Source organism: Elephantulus edwardii, unplaced genomic scaffold (genome assembly GCF_000299155.1).
Source record: "Elephantulus edwardii isolate Elephantulus edwardi_28Jun2011 unplaced genomic scaffold, EleEdw1.0 scaffold00016, whole genome shotgun sequence".
Classification (NCBI taxonomy): domain Eukaryota; kingdom Metazoa; phylum Chordata; class Mammalia; order Macroscelidea; family Macroscelididae; genus Elephantulus; species Elephantulus edwardii.
In genome coordinates, this window is record NW_006399766.1 from 29,004,877 (window position 1) to 29,019,119 (window position 14,243).

Below are 14,243 nucleotides of genomic sequence, written 5' to 3' on the forward strand. Positions count from 1 at the left end.
GCAAACAAGGTTGTGCTATCTGCATGGTGAAAGTGTGCCCTTTCATGAGTTTTCTTTCTCCTCATATCTTTTGGGTCAATTCTTTTTCTATTCACTTGGTTATCACCTTCTCCAGGCTGGTACATCTCTATCCTCATCATGTTGTTGTTGTTATGTGCCATCGAGTAGCCTGCGACTCATAGCAACTGTAGCTTTCACTATGCGGATGACTCAATGACTTCATCTTGCTTGAACCCACAATAAAAACACTTGGGTTCAGCAGTCAGGAGATCAGAAGGTCTATTGGACTGGGAAAGTCTGTAGTTAGGGATCTCTCAAAGAAGCAGTGATGTCAGTTAGAGGACTAAGGTGCACCTGATTCAGGCCATGTTCTTTTCAGCCACTTGCCATGCTGCTGAGAGCTGGGCAGTGAATAAGGATGACAGAAGAAGAATTGATGTTTGAGCTTTAGTGTCGTGAAAGGGTACTGATTGTCATATATGTTGTAGAGAAAGTGAAGCCAGAGTGCTTCTTGGAGGGAGGATGTCAAAGCTCTGTCCCACATACTTTGGATGTTACTGGGACAGGGAATCATTTTTGGAGAGGGACATCATGCTTGGAAAGGTGGAGGGGTGGTGAAGGAGAGGACGACCCTCATCCAGGTGTATTGACACAGTGACTGAAGTGCTGGGCTTAAATGTGTTAGAGGGTGTAAGAATGGCACGGGATAGGACAGGGTTCAGATAGGACAGGTTCATAGTGTCACTATGAGTTGACCTCAACCTCATGACACCTAAGAACAACAATAATACTCAGCACAGGACCGTGTTCAAGGGAGGCATCTCATACTGTGAAAAGAATAAATTGGGGAGCGCATAGTAAGGGAAGGCTTCACAAAGTAGAAGCCATTTAAGATACGGTCCAAATTCTAAATACAGTTCACTGGACAAAGAGGAAGGAGTAGGACAGTCCCTGGGTTAGGAGCCAACTGGTTCCAAAGCAGAGGGTACAGCAGTGAGAGCCAACTATTTACCATTGAATACTGCTGCTCTCATAAACAGTTATGAGGATCCAGAGAGCTAGTACATCTGACTTCTGTGAAGTGGTCCCCCATGGTTGTGCAGGAGCCAAAGAAAGACTATTTGTTCTAGACAGTTTTGTCTGTGTGTTGCCAAAAGACCTCTTTGATGGAACCAGGATACAATTGCCTCCATATTTCAGTGCCATTTAATGCAGCTGTTGTAGCAGCAAAAAGGCATCATGAGCAGGTTGTTGCTGCCTGTTCAACCTTTCCGAATGAGTATCTACACTCTGATTCCCCCTTTGTCCTCCACCTACCTCAGCACTGCTGTGATAAAGCTCTAATAAATAATCAGTATTGCGCCTCTCAAGGGAAATGCCACTCTTGCAGTCTATGAAAGATAAATGTTGCTGTAGCCTTTGAAAGAAGTCACCTTTATGAAAGAGCTATTAAATCAATACGGGGAATCTTGGGGGTGAGGTAAAGGATGGCAACGAGGATTCCGGCAGACTCACACAGACCAACTCTGTTTACTGCCCCCACCAGAAGGCCGGGCGTCAGCATTTGTCACGCAAGAGTGATGCGAACTTGGGATGTGCTCATAGGATTTTCAAGGTATTGTTTAAATTTAAATCAAAAGTGACAGTTGATAAGATGACCATAAATATACTCCCACAATAAGGTCTTGAGCTTTTCCGTTGCATCCAGGCAGTAGACTTGCCCAAGAAGAATTGTAAACACAGGCTTTCTTGGCAAAATGCAGATGTGGATTCAGTAAATGTGGAGTGGAAATGCACATTTTTCGGCAGGAGATTGAACCAGAAAATGTTACAATAATGGGACAAGAGTTGAAAGGGGGCAACTGTGCTCAGGAAATTTATTTTGGGGGGGCCTTTGAGTCTATAGAGGCTAAAGACTTAAGAAAAATAATGGGGGATTTGGAGTGACAGAAGACTTGGGCTTGAATTCTAGGTCTGACATGCAAAGCTGTGTGTGTACAAGCAAATAATTCTATAAAATAATGATAGCAGCTGTCATAGAATTGACAGATTGATCAAATGAGAGAGATGTGGAACTGATTCTTTATCATGTGAAGTTCTACACAAATGTAACTTATCTTATTGCACCTGATGGTTTGGCTTCCCACAAGTGGTAAGTGGGAATCACTGCTTTGCCAGGAGTTCACTTTCAACAGTTCAACTCTCAAGAGTACTGAAGAGCAATGACATCAGGCTGGAGACTAAGGTGCACCTGATCCAGGCTACAGTCTTTGCAATTGCATGCTATGCATCAGAGAGTTGGACCGCGCCTATGGATGATAGAAAGAGGATTAATGCCTTTGAGCTGTGGTGCTGGAGAAGAGTGTTGAATATGCCATGGACTGCTAGGAGAACAAACAGGTTTGTCCTGCAGAGAGTGAAGTCAGAATGCTACTTGGAGTCAAGGATTCTGAGGCTTCGTCTGACATACTTTGGGCATGTTGCAGGAAGGACCAGTCCTTGGAGAGGGACATAATGTTTTGGAGAGTGGAGGGACGGCGCAGGAGAGGAAGACCCTCAATGAGATGGATCGATTCTGTGATTGGCATGGTGGGAATGAGTGTGTTTGAGACAGTGAGTTTGGCACAGGATAGAACGGCATTTAGTGCTCTTGTACATAGGGCCACTATGAGTCGTAAGCGACTTGATGGCACATAACAACAACAACAACAAGAAAACAACAAGAAGGCATTTCTCACCATTATGAGATTGAAGATGATCTTGTGTATTCTCATATCTTCCACTATCTAGTTTAGCACCTGGCATACAGATGGTGCTCAGAAATTTAGTTGTTAGGTAGTGGGTAACTTAACAAACTTACATGCTTTACTTCACTTCCCATTACTCTCAATACATTCTCCAGAGTTCAGCATCATTGAATGCCATTGTTCTCATATGCACTCCATCCTTCCCCAGAGCCAAGCCTTTGTTCAAATGTCTTCCCTAGAGCTTCATCTCCCATCACTCATCTCCATACATTCTCATCCCCATCTAGAAACTTTCTCTTTTGTCCCAAGTAACAGGAATAGCTTACTACTCACAGCTCCCAGATAATGTTATGTGATTCTTACATACTTGTAACATATTTTTTTTTAAATATGGAGTGCTTCACGAATTTGCGTGTCATCCTTGCACAGGGGCCATGCTAATCTTCTCTGTATCGTTCCGATTTTAGTATATGTGCTGCCTAAGCGAGCACAACATAATTTTTATATAAATTGAAAAATAAATTTTATTTCTCCTGCTCTGCAGGAAAAAGATGGACAATCTCCTCTGTGCGATTTAGTGCCTCTGAGAATCCACTGGAGGGTCAGCTATGAATTGGCTCTGACTAGATGGCACACAACATAACAACAACAATGGTTTCGTTGCTGCATTTAACACAGTGCTTATCAAGTGTACTACCCCAAAAAGATGCTGAATAATTATTTTGAAATATATGAATGAAAGCTAAACAGAAGATGGAATTTATAAGTTCCCTCTTCATTGGATAAAATTTATAGATATAGATATAGATGATAGAGATATAGAGATAGTTATAGAGATAGAGATAATCTATAGATATCTCCAGTTCTATTTAAATGTAGTTTCTTGACAAATGAAGCTTAGATTTTGCCATTGAAAAATAATGACAGCAGACCATTTTGAACTCGCCATTCACATTAAAATTAACTGGGATCATGTATTTTCTAATTTAATGATTCAGTAGAGATGAAGGAAATATATATGATGCACAGTTGTTTAAAAAAATCTGCAACTTGAATTCACTAAATCTCTGCATGCAAGCTTGAAAGCATCTCTGTAATAATATCCTATTCAATGACCTTTTCTATTTATCCTTTGGAAACTATGCTTAGACTTAATAACTCAACTTTCTCATTATCATTTATTTTGACCTCAAGACTAATTTTGTAGCCTGCAGGGGAAAACTTTTCCTGCTAATTAGTTCTTATTGGTTGTATTCCAAGAGAAATGACAAATTTCACCTTGTTTAAGATGCCTCTTGATACTGTTTTAAGCCAACTGAAAAAACCACGTATAATTTTTAAGCTTGCATATTATGCCCCCTGAGAAAGAAACCAACATTTTATCCAAACATTTCTGACATTTTAACACCATTTAACAACATAGAAGCTTGCAATCCTGGTATTTAAGTGTTAATGTAATGAAATATATAAGTAAAATAGTTTGAAAAATCACACATTATTTCCAATAAGTTTACTAGAGTCTGACTTTCATCCTTAATTTATTTCAAATTATTAGTTATTACTAAAGTTTACCTCTATTTCCTCTGCTAAGTTGATTACACACTATTAAAGTTTGTGCAATTAAGGAATATTTTAGTATTGAAGTGAAATAATTTATGAATGCATTTATATGATGAGTGACAAAAGTTAGCCATTTATTTATCCTTCTAAAAGGAGACAATGATGCACAATTAGTAATTGTCTTAATTCCAACTACCTCTCCACTGTTTGAAACTTCTTGGAGAAGACTCAACTTTTTAGCATCACCCATTTTGAATAGTGACATTTTTATAAGATTATTGACAAGACACATAATTTTCTGTGTTGCCAAAGCCATGCTCCCATAGGTCCTTTTACTGGGTTCCATTAAACAGTTACAACCAAGAGAAGACATCATAGCTATTCCCCTTTTATTGACACTTTATCTAAAGAAACACTTGGAAAACTAGAGTTCTGATTTTAGTTTTGCCCTAAGTCACGTGTTTTGATTTTGTCAATTATTCTCTTTTAACCTCCCTGTTAGAACAAGATATTCCATTTCACTATTTCCATTTATTCATTTATGTAACAAATATGTTCCACAAGCTTTGAGTCCAACAGTTGCTAAAACACTGATTTAATCATGCTGTCTTTGCTTAAATCCATCAGTGACTGCTTATTGGCGACAGGGTGAAATCGATCCTCCTTAGCTTGGTAGACTATGTTCCCCATCACCTGAACATATTCATCTCTGAAGTTTCTGCATATGTATGTTGAAGACCACTCTCAAAAGGATCATAGTACATGAGCTGGATAGAGAAGGGTGAGGATGTGAAATCAAACTCAAAACTCTAAACTAAGCCAGGCTTATGTGTCCCATAGAGACCAGTGGGACTCCCAAGCTACGGCCTTCAGTCTTCCCTCAAACCTGGAATCTAATTCTCCTTTTAGTCAAACAATAGTTTTGTAAGCTGACCAAGACTCTTGCTTCCTTAGAATAACCACCCATATATATGGTCAAAAGGGAAAAAATTGGCCCAAAGATGAACCCCAGAAGGCAAGAAAGGATGTTGGTTTTATGTGCCTGCGACTCATAGCACCCTATGAGCTCTGAACAGCTCTGAACCCTGCTCTACTTGAGCCAAACTTATTGTCTTATTGACACACCTACCCCCATTACCCCAGTCACTGAGTCAATCCATCTCATCCAGGGTTTTCCTCTCCTGTGCTGTCTCTCCACCCATGACATCCCTCTCCAAGGACCTGTCCCTCCTTGCAACATGTCCAAAGTATGTCAGATGAAGCTTCAGAATCCTTGACTCCAAGGAGCAGCCTGGCTTCACCTTCTCTCTAGGATGAACTTGTTCGTTTTCTTAGCAGTCCATGGTATATCCAATCCTCTTCTTCAGCATCACAGCTCAAAGGCATCAATTCTCCTTCTATCACCCTTAGTCACTGTCCAGCTCTCTGAAACATAGGATAGATGGATTAATGGAAATTATAATTATGGGGAGGGAGTGGGAAGAGTACGAATACATTGTGGGTATTGTAATAGATATTATAAACAAAATGTGTATGAATGGTTGAATGGGAAACCAATTTGTTTTATAAACTTTCACTTAAATCACAACTTTAAAACATTTTTAAAAGGAAAATAATTGAAGTGCTGTAACTAGCTAACACTGGCTACTAATAGTTCACCAGAGAGCTGGTTGTTAAATGTTAACCAGCATGCCACTCGTGGTAGGTACTCCAATCAGAGCACCTTTGGTTTATAACTCTTCAATAATGTTCCACCCAACTCAAAAGAAGTGCCAGAAATCTTTGCAGTGACATGCAGGGTCCTCATTATCTGTAACTTCATGTCCTCCTGTCCCCCCAGCTTCCTCTGTGCTGCAGCCACACTGGTCTGGTACTCCTCGGACACACCAGGCACTCCAAACTAAAGGCCGTTACACTTGCTGCTCTTTCAAGCTCAGGTGCAGAGTTCCACAAGCACAACTTCTTACACGTCCAGCCAAATCTAAAACATTACCTTTGCACACAGCTGCTGCTTTCCTCTGCAGTCTCTGTGTCAATTGCACCAAAGTCCCTCTTCCATGAGTGAACTGAGCCCTACAAACACAGGTTTGGAAAACAGGCAGTACCTTAGGAAGAACAAAAGAATGTCCCTAATTCAAAATAAAGGCAACCTGATGCAAAGCTTGGGCACTCTTTTGCCCCCCTCAATGGAGTACCTTTATGCAATGCCAATCCCACTTGGGGCCACTGTCCCTGACCCCTCAGTGTAAACAGTCACCATCCCATTTATTCTTTGTACTAGCACATCTTTTGTTTCCTGTATAAAATGTATTGCAATGTATAATTACATTGCTCATTGTAATCATGTTTTCCAATATCTCTGTCCTTACACAACAGAATGTGACCTTCATGAGAGTAGAGATTGTGGTTTGTTTACCAGTCTCTACAGAGATTAGGATGTTTGTTGAATATTGACAGAAACTGGAAACAATAGGCTTCCTTGTAATATTTCATTTGAAAGAAGAGCTATTCTTTTTTTAAAAAAAATAAATGTTTTATTTTGTACTGGTTTACTTACGCAGTTCATATACATTGTTTTTCACACTGGGCCTTTCTCGTTTCCTTTACCCCCTCCCCACCCATCAAATTATGTGACTCTACGATTACACTACACACACACACACACACCCTGCTCCCACCTTCCCCACCTTGGATACTCATGCACGTTCTATGATAATGGTATTATACAATATTTGTCCTTACGGGACTGAGTTAGTTTATTTAGCATAATACTCTCCAGTCCCTCCCAAGTTAGGTAGTGATTTTCAAAATCATTGCTCCTACATGCTGACTAGTGTTCCATCATGTGAATGTACCATAATTTCTCAATCCATTCGATTGTGGTTGAACCATTGGGCTGTTTCCATAATCTTGCGATAGTGAATAACATTGCTATGAACATTGGTGTACAAGTCTGTTTGTGCTTCAGTTCTCATTTTCTCAGACTATATTCCAAGAAGTATAATAGCTTGGTCATATGGAATTTCTTTCTTTTTTTCTCTTTTTAAAAAATTTTGATGAAAGTTTACAGAGACTTTGGATTTCCACTCATTCATTCATTGTTGCACACTTTCCTCCCTGCCCACCCCTGTCCCCCAGTTTGCTTTTCTGTTTCAAAAGTAAAAAGAAAAAGTTATTTCATTGTTATAAAATTGCCCCCCCCGCCCCCGCCCCTCAGTTCACTCCACTAAGCAGCTTTCATTGTCGACTCCTGTCATGACAATATTACCTAGTCATATATCCCTTTTAAACAGTTCTCTCCCTCATCTGTTTCAATGCAGTATACATTATTTATCCCATCTTTCTCAGTCTCTCCCCAACCCCGATGTCAGTCCTGTTTTACAACAGTGGCACCATTTGTCATTTTGTGACTGAGATACTTCACTCAGCATAATGTCCTCCAGGGTCACCCATTTTGTACAATATTTCATGAGTTCCTTGTTTTTCAATGCAGCATAGTAGTCCATTGTGTGAATATACCAGAGCTGCTCTATCCATTCATTTGTTGATGGGCACTTGGGTTGTTTCCAGCTCTTTGCTATTGTGAACAAAGCTGCAATAAACATAGGTGTGCATATATCTGCTTGGATGTCAGTTATGGTCTCTTTGTGATATGGTCTCAGTAGCGGAATGGCTGGGTCAAATGGTATTTCTATTTGCAACTTTTTGAGAAAGCACCATATTGCCTTCCACAGTGACTGCACCATTTTACACTCCCACCAACAGTAAATAGGGTTCCAGTTTCTCCGCAACCTTGCCAGCATTTGTTGTTTGCTGTTCTGTTGAATTTTGTTATTCTTACCGGGGTGAGATGATATCTCATAGTTGTTTTGATTTGCATCTCTCTTAGAGCTAAGGATTTTGAACATTTCTTCATGTGTGTGTTTGCCATCTGAATGTCTTCTTTTGTGAAGTGTCTGTTCATATCCTGTGCCAGTTTTCAATTGGGTTGTTTAGCTCTATCTTGTTGTGGTGTTCAAGTATTTTATAAGCTCTAGATATAAGTCACTTATCAGACATGTCATCACTGAATATTTTTTTCCCAGTCTGAGGCTTCCTTTCTTACCCTGTTGGAGAAGTTTTTGGATGTTCATAGGGATTTTAATCTTAGAAGGTCCCATTCATCTATTTTATCCTCTCTTGGTTGTAGGTTTTTCAGGATGCTTAGAAGACAGTGTATGTTGTAGATTAGGGCTTCTAGAGTTCTTCCAGGCTTTTCTCTATTAAAGTTTATAATCCTTGGTTTTAGTCCTAGGTCTTCAATCCACTTTGAGATGGGTTTTGTGTATGGAGTGAGGTGTGGATCTTGCTTGAGTTTTATAGATAGTTTCCAGTTTTGCCAACACCATTTGTTAATTGATTTCATCACCTTGTCAAAAATTAAGTTGACCATAGGTAGATGGGCTGATTTCTGGATTCTCAATCCTATTCCATTAGTCTATGTGTCTGTCATTGTACCAGTACCACGCTGTCTTGACGACCATGGCAATGTAGTAGGATTTGAAATCAGGGAATGAGATGCCTCCTACCTTGTTTCTCTTTTTAAAGAGTGCTTTGCTTATTCTGGGCCTCTTTCCATTCCAAATGAAAGTGGAGCTTGTCCTTTCCATCTTGTTGAAGAATGGAATTGGTATTTGTATTGGGATTGCACTGAATGTGTAAATTGCCTTTGGTAATATTGTAATTCTCACAATATTGAGTCTTCCTACCCATGAGCAAGGGATATTCTTCTATTTCTCCAGGTCTCTTTTTGTTTCTTGAAGTAATGTTTTATAATTTTCTTTGAATAGATCTTTGTGCTTCTGGTTAGATTTACTCCCAACTATTTAATCTTGTGATTAGCCATTGTGAAGGATATTATTTTTGTCTGTTGATCTTGTATCCTACCACTTTGCTGAATTGGTCAACTATATCCAGTAGTTTTCTTGCTGAGTCTTTAGGGTTTTCTAAGTATACTATCATATCATCTGCATAGAAAGATAATTTTACCTCCTCTGTGCAAATTTGGATACCTCTTATTTGCTTCTCTTACCTTACTGCTATCGCTAAGACTTCCTATACAATATTGAATAGGAGAGGTGATCATAGGCATCCTTGCCTAGTTCCTGTTCTCAAGGGGAATGCCTTTAATCTCTCTCCATTGAGAACAATGTTGGCTCTTGGGTTTGCATATATACTTTTTACTATGTTGAAGAAATTACCATCTAATCCTATATTTTAGAGTGTTTTAATCAGGAAAGGGTGTTGAATTTTGTCAAAGGGCTTTTTTGCATCAATTGGTAGGATCATGTGCCTCTTGTTCTTTGCTTTGTTAATGTGATGAATTGCATTGTTTGTTTTCTTATGTTGAACCATCCTTGCATACCTTCTATGAATCCCACTTGGTCATGGTGAATTATTTATTTATTTTTTTATGTATAGTTGGATTCTATTGGCCAGGATTTTATTCAGAATTTTTTCATCAACGTTCATGAGAGATAATGGCCTGTTGTTTTCTGTTTTGGTGATGTCTTTACCTGGCTTTGGTATCAAGGATATGTTTGCTTCATAGGGTGGTGTTCTGCATGCAGACCGGTGGCATTGGGATCAGAGTTCTGGAATCTCACTCATATTCCAGCTTTCCTTCTCACCCCAGCATTGTTCCCCGACACATTGTTCTCCAGCATATGCGTGGCATCAACAAGCAGTTCCCAGTACATGCCTGGTATCAGCAAGCAGCTCCCTTGCATGTGCCTGGCGTAAACAAACAGCAACCCCTCTCATGCCTGGCATCAGAAAGCAGCTCCCCAATGTGTGCAGCTCCCTGGCATGTGCACACAGTTGTTTTCGACTTCTCTCACTCAAATTTGAGCTGTCCATTTCACTGCCGCATCTCATTGTCATGCCATTCCATCAGGGCTGCCGTTCCATCAGCCATATGGAATTTCTATGTTCAGATTTTTTAGGAAATGCCAAATTACCTTCCAAAGTGGTTGTACCAATTTACAACCCCACCAACATTGTGTAAGAGTTCCTATCTTGCCACATCCTTTCCAACATTCATTACTTGCTGTCCTGTTAAACTTTGCCACTGTTATTGGTGTAAGATGGCATCTTATTGTCATTGTAATTTGCATCTGTTACTGCCAGTGATTTTGAGTATTTCTTCATCTCTCTGTTGGCCATCTCAACATCTTCCTCTGTAAAAAAATTGTTTCCATGTCTTTTGCCCATTTTGTAATTGTGTTGTCAGTCTTTTTCTTGTGGAGGCACTGTAAGATTCTGTAAACTTTTGATATGTGACCCTTATCAGAAGTGATATTGTTCAATGTTCTGTCTCAGAAAGTAGGTTTTCTTTTCACTCTGTTGGAAAATGTTTTTGGTATGCACAAGGATTTAATCTTTAGGAGTTCCCATTCATCAATTTTATCCTCTCCAGATTGTGCATTTCTGGCTGTATTTAAGAAGAGCGTTTCTGATTGAACAGTTTAACTAAATTATCCCTGCTTCACTTCCAATTAAGACATTATAAAATTTTATTTTATTTAACTGTAAAAGTCTGATCACAACAGACAGGATAGTAAGGGTGGGATCTTATGCTTAGAACCTAGAATCCTCTGTTTTCAGGAGGCTGGTGGGGGGGAATACTTAAATCCCAGTTTGTATACCTTGGGCTTCAACTTCTTGAACTAAACCAATCTTGGGGGGGGGCGGAGTTTTACTCTTTAGAAAGAATTTCTTTTTTCTTTTTATTGTTGTATACCATAGAATCAGATCTGACTCGGACAGAAGGAGTTTGCCCCTCCTTCTCCAGTAGAGCATCTGGTGGATTCAAACCATGCCTTAAGATTTCTTTTTTAAAAAAAAGCAGAAATAGATTTTCCCCCCCTACAAAAGAAATCCTTTTGGGGATCCCAGTATATATCACGTATTTGGGAATTTCTGCTCTGGCTGAGGTAAAATTATCAAATCCTCAGACCACAGTGTTAAAATTCCTGCACTATATGCTTTCAAAAGTCACTTGAATCTCTAAAGTTCTATGAATTTATGATTTTTCTCATTTTCTAGGGCCAGTTAGGGGCTTGGATATGCAATAATGGGCTGATAACTTATTCATTCAACAAATATTTGAATGTTTTCTGCATTCTAGGGACTCTGGTGATGTAGTTTGTAGCACGTTGCTGCTAACCAAAAGCTGTGTGTCTCTGGTGGTTTGAATCCCCCAGTGGACCAATGGAGGAAGATGAGAAATCTTCTTTCATTAAGATAACAGCCTCCTATGAGTAGTGATTGATTTGATGACAATGAGTGACTGGATTTTACGATTGGAGGATAAGATAGATGAAAGGCACACCCATTCTAAAAGTTAATCATTTGGATTTCCTAAGCTGTTCTCTCAAGCTGTTCTATTAATTCCACTCCACTCATGCCCTCACTGCCCTACAACAGAGATTCTATCTAAACCTATGGAAGTCAAATGCCATGACTGTTGTGTCTTTGTTGTTGTTGTTGTGTACTGTCAAGTGGAATCCAACCCATTGCTGACCCTCTGGAGGGTTTTCAGACTCAGTTAATCACACGGGAGAAGATTGCCCAGCCTTCTCCTGCGGAGCAGCTGGTGAGTTCAAACTGTACACCTTCAGGGTGGCAGCACAGCGTCTTGACAGTAGGCCACCAGGACTGCATCTTAGGGCCCTCATAGTTTTCCTCTAGAGGATTAAACTCTTCTACTTAAACAAGCTCTTTTGTCCAAAATTTTTCAGTGGTGAAATAATCTAAATATTCATCTGAGATGATGTATTGCAGTTTCCCCCATATATTGGTCATTGAAGTGAATCCAATTGCAAATAAACTAAAAAGCAATAGCAAATCGACCAAGAAGTTCACTGACTCGGAAAGTCCATGCAGCACGCTTTCTAAGACTTACTCAGCCAGAAACTAAAAAGTACGAGTTCACACTTGAGCCTACCAATTTTGAATAATATTTGGGTTCACAACTCAACTTTACCATTTTGGTTGTCCTACAGACTAGAACACAAGAGGGAAGGATTAGAGATATTCATGGCAAGTAATGGGGCAATAGTATTCAGGCAAATTCTAGAGAGACTTTCAAAATAAACTATACAAGACTTGATATTATATTGCTTACAGGCCACTAGAGAAGGAATGTGTCAAGGATAAATCTTTTCTCTTGCTTTGATAAATGGCTAGATCAGGCGGTACCAGCAGCTAAGACAGAAAACAAGATAAGGAGATAGTTGAGGCAGAAAAAAAAAGAGAATGAATTTAGTTTCGACATTTTCAGTTAGAGATTCCCAGTGGAGCATCGTATTCAAAGTTGAGTCTGTGGATACACTGTGCCCTTATTTTTCATTTGTCTCTTTTAACCGATAGTAAAAATTATAGAGACATATGAATATCTTTTGATGATCTACTGTAAGGGAATTAAATAATAAATAATACACTGAAACCAAGTGAAGACCATAAGAAGCCAGTGAAGGTTGTATACATGAAAAAAATGTTTCTTGGTGGTTTACACGGAGGGATGTATTGGCAGAGTTGATTCATTAAAGCAGTCAACAGTCAGTGCCATTTCCACAAGGAAAGAGTTTACTTGGTTTTAACAAAGCAACTTTATCTGTCACATCATGTAGGCATTTTTAGTTTTGGTTATGCTTAAATTAGGATTTGGGTTTTATAACTTAAGTTGTATGGATACATAGAGTGGGTATGCATGTGTATACGTATATATTTGAAACCTTCTTAGAATGATAACAAGTTTTAGCACTTGGACATCTGTACTAATTTCCTTGTTTTGAAAAGAATTACTACATTATCCAGACATGAGAAAAACTAGCTTAAAGCTCAAGACTAAGATTCCAATTAGATTTATTCAACAATAAATGGTATTGGAACAATTGATCAAAGACAAGAGAGAGTCCAATACAAGGCTTGAAAATCATAAACATTCCTAGAGGTGCATGGTTCAAATCCACCAGATGCTCTGCTGAAGAAGGAGGAACAATCGCCTCCTGTACCAGTCAGATCCGATTTGATGGTACACACATAAAATAAAAAAAAAAAAAAATAAATAAAAATTTTTAAAAAAAGAAAACCATAAACATTTGTAAGTGCAGCAGCAGAAGAAATAAGTTGGCAAAGGAGTTGAAAAGAAGGAGATAAGGTGACATGCAAGAAGGTATGACATAATAAAAGCTGAGAAAAGGTACATCTCCAAAAGGTGGTAATGATCATAAAAGGTACTAAAAAGTCAAATTAAAAAAAGAGGAGTGAATGGACCACTGGCTTGGGCTAAATTCTTCCAGTTTGTGACATCTAATCACTTTGTGGCCTACACATCGTTGCTCATGACATATAACCAATAGCTAACCTGCTGAACGTCAAATAAGTCTTAATATGCCACTGCAAGTAACAAGGGAAGTTACAGATTGGGGGGAAAATTTGGTAATGACATGTCAGATAAGGGACTTACATCTAGAATTTGTAAAATACTCGAGCACCACAACAGGGTAAAGTTAAATAACCCAATTGAAAAATGGGCACAGGATATGAACAGACACTTCACCAAGGAAGACATTCAGATGGCAAACAAATACATGAAGAAATGTTCAAAATCCCCAGCTCTAAGAGAGATGCAAATCAAAACAACTATGAGTTATCATCTTACCCCAGTAAGAATAGCAAAATTCAACAGAACTGCAAACATCAAATGCTGGCGAGGTTGTGGAGAAACTGGAACCCTAATTCACTGTTGGTGGGAGTGTAAAATGGTGCAGCCACTGTGGAAGGCTGTATGGCACTCTCTCAAAAAGTTGCAAATAGAAATACCATTTGACCCAGCAATTCCACTACTGGGAATATACCCTAAAGAGACCATAACCGACATCCAAGCAGATA